The 17,932-nt window shown below is 34.6% G+C and overlaps 1 long non-coding RNA gene across 1 annotated transcript in view; it reads left to right on the top strand.

The window, feature by feature from the left end:
- The first annotated feature begins 6,115 nt into the window (after positions 1-6,115).
- The window catches only part of LOC129058863 (uncharacterized), a 36,331-nt gene continuing 24,514 nt past the window's right edge, over positions 6,116-17,932 (top strand). Inside the window, exon 1 of the long non-coding RNA XR_008524277.2 lies at positions 6,116-6,392. This is a non-coding gene — a long non-coding RNA (uncharacterized LOC129058863). The remainder of the gene's footprint in view (positions 6,393-17,932) is intronic.

The following is a 17,932-nucleotide window of genomic DNA, read 5'->3' as shown; positions in this document are numbered from 1 at the left end:
CCAGCTTGAAGACAGGCATAGAGAGAGCAAATTCTCTCTTACTCTGCTACTTTTTTCTATTCAGGCCTACAATATATTGAGTGAGGCCCAACCACATTCAGGAGGTTAATCTTCTTTACTCGGTTTACTGAATCAAATGTTAATCTCATTTAGAAACACCCTCACAGACAAAGCCAGAATGTTTAACCAAATATCTGGGCACTCCATGGGCCAGTCAAGTTGACACATGAAATTAACCGTCACATTAGTTATTCTTCTTATTATTTTTATCATTTCATTACCAGTTTTTGTGGCCTTATACTATTTATAATTCACCTAAGAATTCACAGCAACTGGGGAATATCCAAAGGATAACTCTTGGGCTTCAGTCTTTAAGTGGTCTTCTCTGTGGTGCTTTACTATCCTCCTACTGCACTCCATGACACTCACTCCTGATTCTATTTTTAATAGTCTGGTCATTATTTGACAGTTAGCTTTTGTAAGCTAACTACTCTTCTGCTCCATACTTCTATTCTGAACCCTTTTTATCCCATAGATTCTCTCTGCATGACAGCTTCAACTATCCAGGCTGGAGTGCAGTGATACAATCACAGCTCACTGCAGCCACGACCTCCTGTGTTCAAGCAGTTCTGTAGAGATGGGGTCTTGCCATGTTGCCCAGGCTATTTCTCCAGTTTTAACCTGCCCTCAAGTCTCTGAACAACATATTCATTGGATACAGAGTTGAATGCTCAACACAGGCATTTTCCTCATCACCAGAAGTACAAATCTAGGTTACATCCATTGTTTCTTCTATCCTCTTAGCATTTCTTCTTCTTAGCATTAAGTTCTGATTTTAATTCTAAGACATTTATTAATTCAGTTCTCTTCTCACCAACCCTTTCCCATCCACTGCTATTGTTCAGACCCCGTAATCTTTCAGCCAGAGTGTTGTAATGGCCTGTTAACTTGTCTTCTCAACTGTAATCTTGCTCTTTTCAAATCCACACTCTCCAACCATTTCTATCTCCTTTAAATATTTTTCAGTGGCTTCTTATCAAGTTCAAGCTCTTTAACACTGTACACTATGATCACCACTTCTTCACTTTCACCTCTGCCTCTTCCAACACAATGTGCCATATTATGCTCCAAAAGATGAAACTGCTTGTAGTTTTCTAAACCTAGCTATCTTTATTTTGCTTCTTTGCCTAAAATGTTTGCCCACACTTCTTGTCTTAAATAATTTGTATTCATTTATTCCAAGAAGGCTTCCCTGGCCTCAACAGTTTGAGAGCTGAGGGTCATGATGTATAGTTCTAAATTATCCATACAATATCTCCCTATCCATATCTACAGATCCTCCATTATCTTATATCATTAAGACATGGATTTTTTTCCATGTATCCATTTATCACCCGCACTTTATCACAGTGCTTGGACTATCATCATCACACACACAATGTTGAACTAGACTGAAGTTTTGGGAAATTGCACAGAATTCAGGGCCATGCCTGGATAAGTAAACAAACAAGGTAAAATTGTTGTTTCTGGGGGAAATTAAAATCTGTTTTAGATGAGGCTTCGCTAAGAACCTGAAAGGGAGACATAAGAAGAAAAGAAGGAAACTGCAAAGACTTAAAAAGTAGAGTTTGATCATCATAAAATCATTCAAATCTAGTTAAAGATTATCTAAAATCATCAGTCTTTTCCACTTTCATCTCTATCAAGTTTAGATGTTAGTTTCTGCTTCTGTCTCTGAAAGGACTGAATTATTTAGAGCTGTAGGATATACAGTGCTCTTCCTCATCTCCACATCTTTACCCCTGCTGTTGCTTGCATAAAATATCCTCACAATTTTGTTCACCAGAATAACTCATACATTTTCAGGCTCAGCTCATCGGTATCTGAGGAATAAAATTACAACAGTTAAGTGCAAAACGCATTTACAAAACAATATGAATAGTTTGATTCCACCTTAAAATTTATATGCCTACTGACATATTTGTCTGTGTGTCTTTTCAACCCAAATGTATGCCTTTTTTTGTACACAATAATATCCCAGAAGTGTACATTATCTGCCTCTGGGGAGTAAGACAGAAGAATAATTTATTGTGGAAATTTGTACTTTACCTTCATAATATTTGAAAAGAGTTCAGATCCCTCCTCTTGGAAGTCTGGCTGAGCTGCCTGGGTTGGATGAGGTGCTCCCTCTTGTTGCTCTGTAGCATCCTGGGCAGACTCTCAGGCATGGTCACATACCAATGTGTTTTTGTCATATATTGTTTGACTATCTCTCTGAATATCTATATGCTTTTTTGAAAGTGAAATTTGTTTCTATACTACCAACTGAATTCAGTACCTGACATATAATAGAAATTAATTTTCACAGAGATTGGTTCAACAAATATGAATAGTTGAATTGAATTCCCCCATGACTATCAGTCCTGACACTTTTTGTAAGAAACAGAAGTGTCAGTTTCAAGAGAAAAAAAGTGCTCAAAGCTTTAAAATTTGGTTTCTTTAGATACATCCCAAGATAGGAAAATTGTCTATAATATTCAGTCTCATTTTCAAATAGCTTTCAAAAAGTCAGGAAACTTACTCTTATATACTTGTCAAAAATATGCCAGCTCATTGAAAATGGTACTTAAAATGTACTTGTATATGAATGTTCATAGCAGCACTATCCACAAAAGCAAAAAAGTGGACACAATTCAAATGTTCAACAGATGAATGGATAAACAAATTGTGACATATACATATACAATAAAATATTATCCAGTCATTAAAAGGAATGAAGTATTGATACATACTACAAAGTGGATAGACTTTGAAAGACCTTATTCTAAGCTGAAGGAGCCAGACACAAAAGGCTATATATTGTAGGATTCCATTTATATGAAACTTCCAGAATAGGTGAATCTATAGAAAACAGAATTACCAGGGAATAAGGGGGTGAGTGATGGAGAGTAATTGCTTAGTATGTAGAGGGTCACCTTTTAGCACAATAAAAATGTTTTGGAACTAGATAGAGCTGATGTTTGCGTAACATTGTAACTGTACTAAGTGTCACTGAATTGTTCACTTTAGAAAGGTTATTTTTATATTACACGAATTTCACCACAATAAAAAATATATACCAACAGCTTATGACTTAAAGAAAAGGCAGAAGTAGTTACACAGGAGTAAATTTTATAAGTCTTTCCCATCTAGACCAAGCACTAAAAGGGAAAAACATTAGCATATAATAAAAATCTTATTTATTCCTGGGAAGTAAAATCTTTACCACATTCTATTTTTGTCAAGTTTAAAGGTTTGAGGGAGATGACAGAAATTAAAGACAGAACTATTGGGAGACAAGATCTACAGCAATTAATTTTTGGTATGCCCTAACTACAAAAACAGAACTGCAAGTTTCATTTTTCTGCAGTTGTTAAATCTGTTTTAAAAAGCTAAACTTAACTGAGTTATTTCCAATATCAATCAGAATTAATTCTTATCATTATTAAATAATCTGTATATATGCTATAAATTTGAAACTACAAAAATAGATGTCTCAAGAATATGAAACATATTTCTTCAAAATAATGCAATCAAATTTATTTGGATTCAGCTATTAATGTTACCTCAGATGGCACTGCCTTTGCTGTCATTTCCATGAGAAAACAGAAGTCATTTTTCCATACAAAAATTTAAGAATTTTAGCACAAAATAATATATATACTTTGTTAGTCATACTAAATGCTGTCTTAATGCCATGGAATAATAAATGTGACTTCCATTATGGTTAACTTAGTTGAAAATTACTTAGACTTAATAGAAGCCTGCACTTAAATAAGTGACTGCTCAGTACATAGTAAGGGGATATTAAAATGTATAATATCACTTCTAGAAGTACTATTAATATTTCAAGGGAATTTTTCTAACTTACACTTTCAGTTAAGCCCAGCTTAGCAAATGTTGACTTTATATAATGTGCTGAGCACAGTGATAAGGAATAAAAAGATAAGAACAGAATTACTATCCTCAGGGAACTTGCCATCTACTGAGAGCCAAAGAGTTCAAATAAATTGTAACTAGATAGCATTATGTTTAATAAAGTGTGAGCAAGTTCCAAAAGTAGTAAAAGAAAGTAGGTAATTAACTCAGTTTGGAGAAATTATATATACTAAGCATAGTATATGAGCCAACCTTGGTAGAATAAATAGGAGTTCAATGAATAAACAAGATGGGAAAAGATGTTTCAGATATTCTAGGCCTATAAAACAATCCTACGGTCTTCAAAGAACTATGAACAGTTTAACAGTGAAAAAAGAGGAAGAAAAGGGTGTGAGAAGACAAGAAAATAAAGGAGAGAGGGGAAGAGAATGAAAAGGAGAAAGAGAAGAGAAAGAGCTTGAGCTGGAGAAGCTGGATGGAACCATATTACAAATGACTTTGTTGAGTTTGAACGTCACCCTCTGACCATCAGGGAGTCACTGAAGGAACTCATCTGGGGAATGATATGGTCAGATTTGCAATTTGGAAAGGTCACTCTGGTAACAATATGGACAAAAGATTGCAGGAGCAAGTCTGAAATCAGAAAAAATCCAACAGTAAACTATTATAACAGTTCAGGCTAAACATGAACAGTGCTTGAACTACAAGGCCAGAGTGATGATGCTGTAAAGGCAGACTTGCAATATAACAATTGCTGACCAACTGGCTGTTGAAAGTGAAAAAACAGAGGAAGTAGTTTTAGGATTTGGGTAGAGATTGCGATATATCACTAATGCACATAGGGAGGGGGGAGCCAGATTACTTAGCTCTACATATGTTGAATGAAGGACTTATAGACTTACCTTCAGTCTGGACTGAAGACCTCAAGCCAAAGATACATGTTTAGCTGGACTGAACACCTCTTCCTGAAGATACATATTTAGGTTGATTCGGTTTGTTTTTTGTTTTTCTTTCCTTTCTTTCTTTTTTTGTTTTGTTTTGTTTTTTTGAGACAGTCTTGCTCTGTCTTCCAGGCTAAAGTGCAGAGGCGCCATCTCTGCTCACTGTAACCTCTGCCTCACAAGTTCAAGCAATCCTCCTGCCTCAGCCTCCTGAGTAGCTGGGATTACAGGCATGTGCCACCACGCCCAGCTAATTTTTGTATTTTTAGTAGAGAAGGGGTTTCACCATGTTGGTCAGGCTGCTCTAGAACTCCCGACCTCGTGATCGGTCCACCTCGGTCTCCCAGGGGTGATTTGTTTTTTAATGACAATGTAAATGGATGACATTATCCAGGGAGATAAGAGGACTTAAAACTCTGAAGAAAACCAAGCTTAAAACATACTTTGCGTAAGTAGTATTCTAAAGAAAATGTCATGGAAGTAGGAAATTCAGAAGAGCATAATTTCATGGAAGTCAAAGGAGAAAATATTTCAAGGATAGAATGATCAGCATTGTTAAATACCAGGTGAGAACTGAGTAAAACGAAGACTGCAAAATGTCTATTGAATTTGGTAATTGAGACGTTATTTTAATGGAATGGGGAAGATGGAATGCAGATTTAAAAAGGAGGACAAGAAAGCAAAGTTATTTTATTTCATTGTTTTTTATCACCTTATTTATTTTATTATTTTTATGCTTTACTTTTCAAAGTTATCATTTCAATAAGATGGTTGAGAACAAAATAAAGCCAGGGAAATACGTTTCAAAGAGTGTTTCAGGCTTCTTCTTTTTAGTGTGTTGAGCAAGTTTTTTTTTTCAGGAAAATAGAATCAATGGTAATTTGGCATTTAAAATTTTCCCAGGAGCAGGAAAATTCACTACTGAAAATTCTGAAGTCATTTAAAACAGTAGAAATTTTTAAATTTTAGGAAATCCTTGACATCAAGGAAATAGGCTCCTGACAGCAAGACATCCTAATAACTTCAGATTACCAACTATGTGCACATAAATGCCTGTCAGAAGTGACACGTATCAAGAAATTATTGACACCATGGAGACGGTAACATGTGCTGGTTAAGAACAGTTCTGGAATGTATCTGTTGAGATTCCAGGCTTGGCTCTATCACTTTCTCATTGTGTGATCTTGCCCAAGTTATTTACATTGTCTAAAGTCTCATTTTCTCACCTGTAAAATGGGGATAATAACAGAATCTACATGATAGGGTTCTGCTAGCAGTAAATCAAATAACATTTCCCTTGCATTTAGTGATAAGAAAGATGACCCTGATTTGGTATCTTCTAGATGATGATGATGTTTATTGTACATGTTTGTATGGTTCATATTTACAGCCATGAAATTAAGACTTTGAAGGCAGTGAGTATAGATAGAAAAAAGAAGAGGTCTAAAAACTGTTTCAAGCCCACTCCGTCTATAAGATATTGGACCTTGAAGAAGAACCGGCAAAGGAGACTAAACTCAAGCAGCCAATGAGGTAGGAGAAAAACCAGGAGCGTACAGTCATGGAAGCAAAGGGAACAAAGTCTTTCAAGAAGGTGTGGATGATCAACTGTGTCAAATACTACTAATGAATCAAGTAAAATGAGCAATGTGAATTAATCCCTAGGTTTGTCAAAGGAGAAATCTTTGGTGACCCTGACAAACATAGTTTTGGTGGACACTATCTGTGTTTTTATGTTATCTTGATCACTTTTGTACAAGCCAAAGAATAGGACAGTTTTTTGTCCATTACAGTATTTGATCCACATAGGGCCAATGAAATGTGGTTGATGTTTGCTGGGAGCTTCTGGGAAAGAAGTTCACATGCTCTTCTTGGTGAGCCAATGGAAAAGATTTCTTTGCCATTGGACATGACCAAGAAACCCAATATCCCTGAGGTTTTGGGTAGATATCTTAGACTCTTGAGATGGAATATTTTTGCCACAGAAAAAATAGAAGTTAGGCAGAAACTAGTCACCGATAACATAATTGAATAGTAATTGTCCAAAGTCCAATGTTCCTATTCTTCCCAGAGTTGGCTTGGCTCCAGATAGTTAGATGAGCAAATAAATTCCATTTTTATATAAGCCATATATATTTATTTTTCTGTTACTTGCAACAGAAATGTTTCTAACTAATAATGTAATTTATCAAGGCTGGCATCACATGAGCTGAGACATAGGAAAGGCAGTGATTACTTGAAGGATTTTGGGCAGTCCATAAAAATAGCTTCCACCACATTCTATTACACATGACCAGATCCTGCCCTTTTTCTTCTCTGCTTACTCCTTCATTTTAAAGGTGTTCTAATCAGTCATATAATTAATTAATTAAAAATCTGTGATTCTGTTCTAAGAGGATTATGGAAAGACAGTGATCGAATTTCAGTATTTTATTTGCTATCCCTTCCTAGCTTGAATTTATTTGTCTATGTTGAGACAAGCAGCAATTTGTATTGGTGAGCTGTTGAGTGTAAAGTATTGAGTTCCAAAAAGTCTTGATAGAGGAGAAAATGTGGGGCTCTGTCCCAACATGGGTTAGGCATTTGTCTGAAAACCAGACATAGATACCCTCAAAATAAAGTTTGTGCTTGATGAATGCTGGGAAAAGCCTCAGAGTTCTGTGCATTCCAGGCAGCAAAGTTCAACCTGATCTTATGTGAGGGTTCTTAGTCTGACTTCCACAAAGCCCAAGGAGGGATGTCTGGTGGTCTGAGACTTCCCTATTTTTGACGATAGAAAAGTGTGAATAGAAAGAGGAATAGGAATGTTCTTTTCATTACTTAGACAGAGTCTGTCTGCCTCCCTGTTATACAATTCCTCAGCGAGTTAGGCAGGGGATGCTTTGCTTTCCCTCACTTACGGGACCACTGGCACTCCAAAATCTGTATCCAGGTCCCCATGAGTCCACAAAGAAAAATAACCTATTACAATAACAACCTGAAATAAGAAGAACAAAGGATACATGTACCCAGTGGAATAGAGCTGCTGGGGAGATCAGTTGAACAAAGAAATTGAAGAGCATTTTAATACAGTACACACACACACACACACACACACACACACACACACACACACACACAAAATCCAGCTACCTAACTATATCTATCTATATTTATATATAAAAATAAATATAAATTTAAATCTAAATGTATAATGAGAATCTGAGAATGTGGGGTTTAAGTGCTAAATGAGGATTCTTGAAATAAAAAGATACACTGAAATGAAAGCCTAATGAGTCTAGAATTAAAAGTGTTTCACTGTGTTGACAAAACATAGGAGCTTGTGGTGGTTTGGGGTAGAGAGGAGATTGAGGAATAAAAACATTCTAAATTTCTCATCTGATGGGATAAAGCAGAGAAGATAAGCAAGTGAAAGTATGCTAAATAATTTATTTTAGTGGAGTGAGTGGGATGACAATTAGAAGTGGAATGCCTTGGTGGAAAAAAAATGGTATCTTGTTTATAAATAGGAGCAGAGAAATGTGTCTGACTATGAGCAGCAGAAGAGGGGTGCTTAACATTGACGTGGCAGACAAATATACCTCTTCTCAAATCAAGCACAGAGCTTTAATAGAAAAAAAAAAGTAAGGCACAGAGAAATTGAAAAGAACAACCAACAAACTCAATTTAAAAATAAATAGAGCCCCTGCACTACAGCCTGAGCAACAGAGCTAGATTCCGTCTCCAAAATAGATATATTAATATATATTTATATATGTTATATAATATATTAATGTACAAATATTTATAAATTTATGTATTTTAAATATATATAGAGAGAGAACTTTACCACTTATAACTCTTAAATGGAGAATTGAATATCTATATCTATATGTAGATATTCAAATCTATCGAATATTTACTAAAATTCAACATATACTTGACTACAAAGCTCTTAAAATTTTTTTTAAAGAAGAGATTTCATAAGTCATTTTATTTTCATTGTAATGCAATAATTTAATATATAAATAATAAAAAGATTATCAAAATATTGTAACTACTTACAAATTTGTAAACATACTTTTTGCTAATTATTGAATCAAAGTGGATATCAAAATTAAAGTGGAAAACAATCACATGAAGCAATAAAAAGAACACATTGTAAAACCCAGTGAAAGCTGTACACAAAGGAAAATTTATAGCCTTAAGTCATTATTTTCTAAAAAGATAAACATTAAAGACACTAAACATTCAACTTAAAATGTAAAATAAAGAACAAATACTGAAACAAGGAAAAGAGAATTTGTAAATATAAAAGTTGAAAGTAATGAAACAAAAAACAGAATTGTAAAAAGAAAGAATAGATACATTTAAAAGCTAGTTATTTGAAAAGATCAATAGACTAAATAAACCCTTTGTAAATCTCACTAAAAGAAGAAAAGAGAAAGCAAAATGTCGGAGACTGGAAAGAAGATATTAAAAACGAGGCAATGATAAATATAGAAAAGAATAAAAGAATTATAAGACAATAACATGCAATTTGATTGCAACAAATTTGAAAATCTATAGTAAAGGGACATTTTTCTAGCAATATATAAATAATCAAAATTAACTCAAGAAAAAGAAAACATCAATACACTATCAAAGAAGAGATTAGAAAATTGTTTAAATTAGAAAAGTATTTATTCATAACTGAATAAATCACCAGTACCAGATGGTTTCACAGCTGAATTTTATCTAATCTTATTAACAAATAATTCCAATGTTATTTAAATCATTCTAGATATCAGCAAAAGATTAAATGCTGCCCAATTAATATTATGAAATTAGCACTCTTAAATATCAAAATATAATTAAAACTGTACCAAAACTCACCTATAAACATATATTCCAAATATTAACAATATTAGCAGATAGAGTCCACCCTCTGCGATCAAGTATAACTTATTTATTTTTTTCTGAGATAAGATCTCACTGTCATCCAGGCTGGAGTGCAGTGGCATTATCATGGCTTCTCACAGCCTCGACCTCCCAGGATCCAGCAGTCCTCCCACCTTAGCCTCCCAAGTAGCTGGGACCACATGCATGAGCCACCACATGCAGCTAATTCTTTTTATTTTTATTCTTGTAGAGACAGGGTCTCCCTATGTTGTCCAGGCTGGTCTCGAACTTCTGGGCTTAAGTGATCATCCTGCCTCAGCCTCTCAAAGTGCTGGGATTATAAGCATGAGTCATCATGCCCAGTCACAAGTATAATTCTATTCTAGAAATGAACTGTTTAATGTCAGGAAATCTGGCAACATAACCCATTAAATAACAATTAAATAGAAAAATATTTTGATTATATAAATAGAAAATGAAAAATTCAAAATTCAGCAGCCATTTCTAAGTAAGGTACTAATAAAAATAAGAATAGAAGAAAGCTACTTTAAAATGTTACCTATTAAAGAAAACACATCAAATATTATTCTAAATTGCCAAACACTAAAATAATTTCAATTAAAATCAGAAATCAGAGAGGGATTTTTATCACATTGCTATACAATAGTGATGTGGAGTATGTAGCAATATGAAAATACTGCTAACAATAAAATTATTAATTTGAACAGTGGGAAAAAATAACATTTTTTTGAAGTTTGAATTGTTTATCTAACAAAGGAGTCTCAAAAAGACAAAATACAAAAGAAACCCTACTAGAATTATTAAGAAATTTTTAAAAGGTAGCTGGATACTTCATAAATATAAAACAATCAATTACATTTTTCTATCCTTAATAAGCATTTAGAAGTGAAAGTGTAAAAAATAGCACATATCTTATAAACATAACAATATTGTCATATCTATGAAGTTTTGAGGAAAATTTTTAAGGACAAATACCAAAAACAAATGAAAAGGTATGTTGTATTCTTAAATGAAATATTTGATATTATATAAATATTAATTATTACCAAAGTATTAGAAATTTATTACAATTCCAAAGAGAATTTTTCACTATTTTTCTTTTAATTTAAAATAGTCTTAATGTTTTATTGGAAGAAAAAATAGATGCTTCAGAAGGGCCAAGAAATATTTCTAAAAGAAAAGTGAGAGAGGACTTGACTTTCCAGGTACCAGAATCTTTAGCTAAACTTTGTAATCAAATCAGTATGATATTGATCAAGAAACAGACAAATAGATGATTGCACAACATGGATAATCTATAAATATATCTGGGTGCATTAGAAAATTTAATGCATTCCACTTCAAAGTTAGTATTTTAATTTAGTGTTAAAAGGCTGGGTTATTTAATAAGCCGTACTGTCTAATATGACCATTCATTTGGAAGAAAATAAAGTTAGATACTATCCTACACTTTATTTAAAAATAAACTTCAAATAATTTTTTAAAAACTTAGATATTAAAAAAAATCCTAGAAGAAAATTAGAAGACTCTGCACATAACACGTAGAAAAAATCTTAACAAAATGAGAAACTTAGAATTTACAAAAGAAAGAAAAGGTATACTAGACTATATAAAAATTGCAAAATTTTTATGACAAAAGATAAAGACAATTAATTTTTTTATAAAGGTAGCCCCTCAGATTACAAATGTTCATTACCTGTAATATATAACGAGCTCTTACAAATTGACAACAAAATGACTAACAAAAATTTAAAAACAAAGATGAATAAAAATAGGAATAGGCAATTATAGAAGAGCAAATCACATGGATAATAAACATCTAAGAAAATTGCTCACCGGCAGTTAAGAAGATGTAAATTGAATTAGGAAGGAGATAGTACTTTGTAACACTCAGCCTGGTAAAAATGAAACAATATACCCATTACTGGTGAGAATAAGTGGAAGCAACCACTCTTCTACATTGCTGAAGGAAATATTCATTATTACAATACTTTCACTAATGTTTATTCAAATTTAAAACACATATAATTTTGACCTTCCATTCCACCCTGAGAATATGACCCATAAGAAAAAAGGGCACAAGAGCATAAGGATGTGCATAGTAGGGTGTTTACTACAGCATTGTTAGCAATGACCAAAAAAATGAAAAGAAGATAATTTTCCAGCAAAAGGAATGATTGAATAAAATAGCAATATACGCTATGGAACATTATTAAAACACTTAGAAGAAATTTAGTTAGAACTAAGCCAAATTCCTTAGAGGGAATTGCATGAGATATTATCAAGTGAGAACAGCAAGCTTATAAGGGGTGCATATCCTGTGATTCCATTTTAAATCCATGACAAGAAAACTCTATATGTATATGCACATGTAAATACATGCATGTGTTTTCTATTATTATATGAGTATGGATAATTGGTATGTCCTAAGTTGTTAATATGAATTTCCCTGGTAGCACAGTGGGAGGGTAGGGAAGGAGATGCACAATTAATGGCATAAGGGGAAAATCAACAACAACAACAAACTTATAGGAAAATAATGTACATGATTCTATTATGCATCTATGTAAATCTTACATGTGTGTTTCAGTATATGCCTAAAAATAATTTAAAATCAAATTTCAGAATACCGGGACTGCATTTCCCAAACTGTATTCAACAGGACATTAACATTCCAAGACACACTCTTATCTATCCTTAACAAATGGCCTTCCCTGTTTGAAACTCAGGAAGTCCTGTGTGATACCACCTGATCCTCAAACACAATGGCTTTCTTTCTGCAGCTGAGGCAGCACTTACCAATTAATTATGCCATTTATTCAATGACTATATACACTATATAGATAGCTTGTCTAATTTCAACATATATGTGGAATTGTTCAGTATTTATTGCATAAAAAATGTATGACAACACAGAGAGACTCTGTCTCTAAAAAACTTTTTTTTTTTTAATTAGCTGGGAATAATGGTGTGCACATGCAGTTACAGCTACTCAGGAGGCTGAGACAAGAGAATTGCTTGAGCCTATGAGTTCGAGGCTTCAGTGAGCTATGATCACACCACTGCATTCCAGCCTGGACAACACAGAAAGACCCTGTCTCTAAAAACAAAACAAAACAATGTATGAATCTAAAAAGGGAGTGAGAGTCTATGAATAGCAGGATTAAGAGGATTTGTGGATAAAGAAACTGGGCATTACTGAGTAACAAGATGTCAAAGCTAGAAAAACATCTCACATATGACTAATCTAGATTTCTAATTTTATCAAGCGGGTAGTGAGGCTTACAGAGGTGTGGATGACTGCCCAGAGCCACATGGCTGATGGCTGGTGGTACAAAAGCTCAAACCTGGGATTCTTGGCCCAGGGCTTTTTCTGCCACATTCTACTCTCTTGTACAGGATTCTGGCTTTGCCTTTTACTGACTGAGTGACCCTGAATGGTTTCTTGGGATCTTAGTTTTCTTTTCTGTAAAATGCACCTATTTCTTAGGATTGGCTTGAGGAGTCAATAAGCTTTAACTTACAAGGTGCTTGTTTCTGTGTTTGGAACATAGTTAACCCTTGGCTACTGCTACTGCCCTTAAACCAGCTCTATCCCTCTATATTTTGCCTCAGTATGATCTCGCTAGTGGCAGAAATGAGCATGTAGAAATGGCCTGGCATCTCTCTCTGGCAGCCTGAGGCAGGAGGAAAGGAGAGAGAAAGAGGCAGGAGGGAGAAAGAGGAGGAGATTAGGAGAAAAAAAGTGAGAAGAAGAGAAAGAGAGAGAGAAGAGGTGGAAGAACAAGAAGGAGATGGAGAAGAAGAAGCAGGAGAAAGAGAAAAAAAAACGAGTGGAAATTCTGTTCCTAGCTCTCTATGGCCTTTGTGTAACGAACAGTGTGGCACATTGGAATGAATGAATGAATATATTTTTAGAGCTGTGCTTTCAAAGGTTATAGTATTTAGCAGTGAGACCAATTTTTCTGCCTGTTTATTACATGGAAAACAAAGACAACATTGAAGTGATATACACAATGATACTTTATTTAGAGTTTTTGATTCTGCACAGTCATTAAATTCTTTTCCTGGAAAAGCTATTATTAACAGTGCTAATTGTAGTTCAGCACAACAGCTCTCAATGGCTGTCAAGTTTAGAAGGGTGTTTTTCAGCAAGCTTTTGAAAGTCCTAATTGGGGGGAAAAAACAGACTCTCATAGTTTCTTATATAAACTCTTAAAGCACAAAAGATATTTGATGAAACCCTACTACCAAATGATCAAAATGGATTTTTTTCCCAATCAAATAAATGTGGTTTATACAACTGCAAATCCTAAGTAAGACAATAAATGGACTAAAATATTTACTATGTCTAAAACGCTATTAGTGCTTTTATCAGAATATCTATTTTTTCCCACTCATCAAAAAGAAATAGGTAGCTTTGAATATTATGAGGGGTCTTTGAATATTATGAAGAGTCTTTAAAAAGTCTATGCAAAATGCGTATTATAAGAAAACTACAAATGGATTTAAAAATTTTTTGCACAAAAGTAAATTTGTACTAACTTGTATAGCACATCTAGGATCTAGTTTGAGGCACTTAAGAAGGATAAGACACCAGCTTTAAAAGAGTCTTTATCAGAGCAACATGAATTCTGCTAAAATTGAGGCAAGAACAAATATCAAATTTATGGTGAAGCTTGGATGGGAGAACAGTGAAACGACTGACGTTTTGCAAAAAGTTTATGGGGACAGTGCCTCAAAGAAATCAGCAGTATACAAATGGATAACTCATTGTAAGAAGGGACAAGACGATGTTGAAGGTGAAGCCTGCAGTGGCAGACCATCTGCACCAATTTGGGAGGAAAAATTTAATCTTGTTTATGCCCTAATTGAAGAGGATTGATGACTAACAGCCTAAATAATAGCCAACACTATAGACACCTCAAATGGTTCAGCTTACACAATTCTGACCAAAAAACTAAAATTGAGTACACTTCTTACTCTGTGGGTGCCAAAGACGCTGTGCTCAGATCAGTTACAGACAAGAGCACAGCTTGCAATGGAAATTTTAAACAAGTGAGATCAAGGCCCTGAAGCATTTCTTCAAAGAACTGTAACAGGAGATGAAACGTGTCTTTACCAATATGATCCTGAAGACAAAGCACAATCAAAGCAATGGCTACAAGATATGGAAGTGGTCCAGGCAAAGCAAAAGCAGAGCAGTCAAAAGCAAAGGTCATGGCAATAGTTTTGGGGATGCTCCAGGCATTTTACTTGTTAACTTGTTGGAGGACCAAAGAACGATAACATCTGCTGGTTATGAGAGTGTTTTGAGAAAGTCAGCCAAAGATTTAATAGAAAAATAGCTGGGAAAGCTTCCCCAGAGTCCTCCTCCACCATGACAATGCTCCTGCTCACTCCTCTCAAGGGCAATTGTGTGAGAGTTTCAGTGGGAAATCATTAGGCATTCACTTTACAGTCCTTATTTGGCTCCTTCTCACTACTTTTTGTTTTCTAATCTTAAAAAAAAAATCTTTAAAAGGCACTTATTTTTCTTCAGTTTATAATATAAAAAAGACTGCATTGACATGGTTAAATTCCCAGGACACTCAGTTCTTTAGGGATAAACTAAATGACTGATATTATCACTTACACAAGTGTCTTAAATTTGATGGAGCTTATGTTGAGATATAAAGTTTAAATTGTTTACCTTTACCTTTTAATTCCATTTTTCCACAAAATTTTTGAAGTTCCCTCTTATACAATTTAAGTTCTGTTGTACTTAATTAATGCACAAAATTTTATTATGAAATTTTTTGAATACTTACAAGTTGAAAAAATTTTACAGTGAAGACGTATACCATCAGCACTTAGATTCTACCATTAACATCTTAACTATCTTGTTTTATTCCACATCTACCAGTTCCTCCATTCATCCATTAATCCATCTTATTTGTTTTATGCACTTCAAAATGAATTGAAATATCAGTCCACTTTTTTCCTATCTCAGCAAGTGTTAGTGTTTTTGTTTGTTTGTTTGTTTTTTAAACACGAACAACAAACACATTTATCTCCATTGCAGAGGACTGTCAGATGCAGGGCACATATATTTGACATAGGAGCTGGGTTCCTGCAAATTCAATTTTCTGCCTTTATTTAGAAAATACACAGAGAAATAGCTAAGTAACATCTTGAAGTCTCTGGAAAAATGAACGCTACAGAGATTATGAATAATCCTGCATTTCTGAGATGAAAAGGAAGGGCAGTAAGTACATTTTTCCTTAGAGTCCTTCTTCCTATGAACTTATCACGGACTCCTATAAACACAAGCCAAATCTTCTGATTTCTCATGAGGAAAAGAATGCTTAAAAATTCTGTTACTTATTAATATTTGAGTGATAGAAAAATTGTAAGAAAAAACAAAAAGCACCTGAAACCTATCACTGTTAATATTGTGGTGACTATCCTTACCCACTCATCTCCATTTATTCATTCTTTCCTTCATTCAGTAAATAATTTTTGAGTGTTTACTGTGTGCCATTGACACACAGTCCATGTCCTGAAGGTGCTAGTCCTTGAGTCTAGTCATATGTCAGGTGGTAATAGGTTCTATGAAGAAAAATAGAGTCTATAAGTGTTAGAGAGTAAAGAAAATATTATTTTAAATGAGATCATCAGGGAAGTCCTCTCTGATAAGGTAACATTTGAGCAGTGGCTTGGAAGGGAGGGTGGGAAGATGAAGCTATCTGGACAGAGAGAATGGCAAGAACTGAAGCTGTGAGGTGAGATCGTGTTCAGGATGTTTGGGAAATGGCAGGGAGACCCAAGGGGCTGGAGTGTGCTGAGGGAAGGGAAGAACAGTACAACATGAGGAGCCAGATCTTACTGAGATGGAAAGCTGCAGAAGAGTATTGATCAGAGCAGAGTCATGATATGATTTAACTTTTGAAAGAACCCCTCTGGCTGCTCTGCATGGAGGATGGGCGATAAGAAGGCAAAGGTGGGCCAGGCACAGTGGCTCACGCCTATATTTCTAGCACTTCGGGAAGCCGAGGCGGGCAGATTACTTGAGCTCAGAAGTTCAAGACCAGCTGGGCCAACATGGTGAAACCCTATCTCTACAAAAATTAGTTGGGCATGGTGGCGCATGCCTGTAATCCCAGCTACTTGGGAGGCTGAGGCACAAGAATCACTTAAACCCAGGAGGCAGAGGTTTCAGTAAGCCAAGATCAAGCCACTGCAACAGAGCAAGACTCTGTCTAAATAAATAAATAAATAAATAAAATAAAAAATAATAAAAAGGCGGAGAAAGTGGAAGAGGGAAATCAGAGAGAAGACTCTAGCAGGAATCTAAGTGAGAGACGATGATGCCGGAATTAGGGTGGGGACAGTGGAAGTAGTATGTGCACATACACATATGGCCATATAGTTACACAATTTCCCATAAATTGGACCATGTTTACACTGTATGTGTTGTACAAACTTGTCTTATTGACTCCTTTGGCTTTTGCTTGTCTCTCCCATGAGCTGGTCCTCCATTCCATACCCTTCTGCTCTTCCCTTCCAGTAAATAATGGAAAAAGCCAGCCAGGTATGCCATCTGTCATATTTCTCTGCATTTTCATAAACCAGAAAGGAGGGACTTTAAAAAAAAATGCTTTGCTTTACAAAAATTGAACCATAGTCTCTTACTCTGCTGTATGAATTGCCAATATTTTTTGCTAACTTTTTTATTTGGTTGCCTTTCTCTTACTTTGTTGACACATTATAGGTGTTGATTCTTTTTGTATCATTTGTTAGGAACATTCTTTCCCAATTTAGTATGTGTATTCTACCTTTATATATGGTTTTATATATTTTGTCATAATTTTAATGTATTGTGTATAACCAGTTGTATCTATCTCATAGCTTCTGGGCTGCCGGTCTTTAAATCTCCTCCCTTAAGCCATACATATAAACATATATTCCAAAGTTTCCTCTAAAACTTACTTTTTGTTTTTGCTGATTATAATGTGAAATACAAACTCAATACCTGATTTAATTCCATATACAAACTCCATTTTGAATGCCTACACTTTTGTTTTTTGTTTGTTTTTAATTATGATGCCACTTAGACTGCCATTGCAAAAGTCTTCAATTACTATTCTAGAAAGTGTTGATTTCCCCTGTGTTATGGTTAACTGTGTGCATGCCTCCTTTCCTCTTCTACA

Source organism: Pongo abelii, chromosome 3, assembly GCF_028885655.2.
Source record: "Pongo abelii isolate AG06213 chromosome 3, NHGRI_mPonAbe1-v2.0_pri, whole genome shotgun sequence".
NCBI lineage: Eukaryota > Metazoa > Chordata > Mammalia > Primates > Hominidae > Pongo > Pongo abelii.
This window is presented reverse-complemented; position numbering and strand designations above follow the sequence as displayed.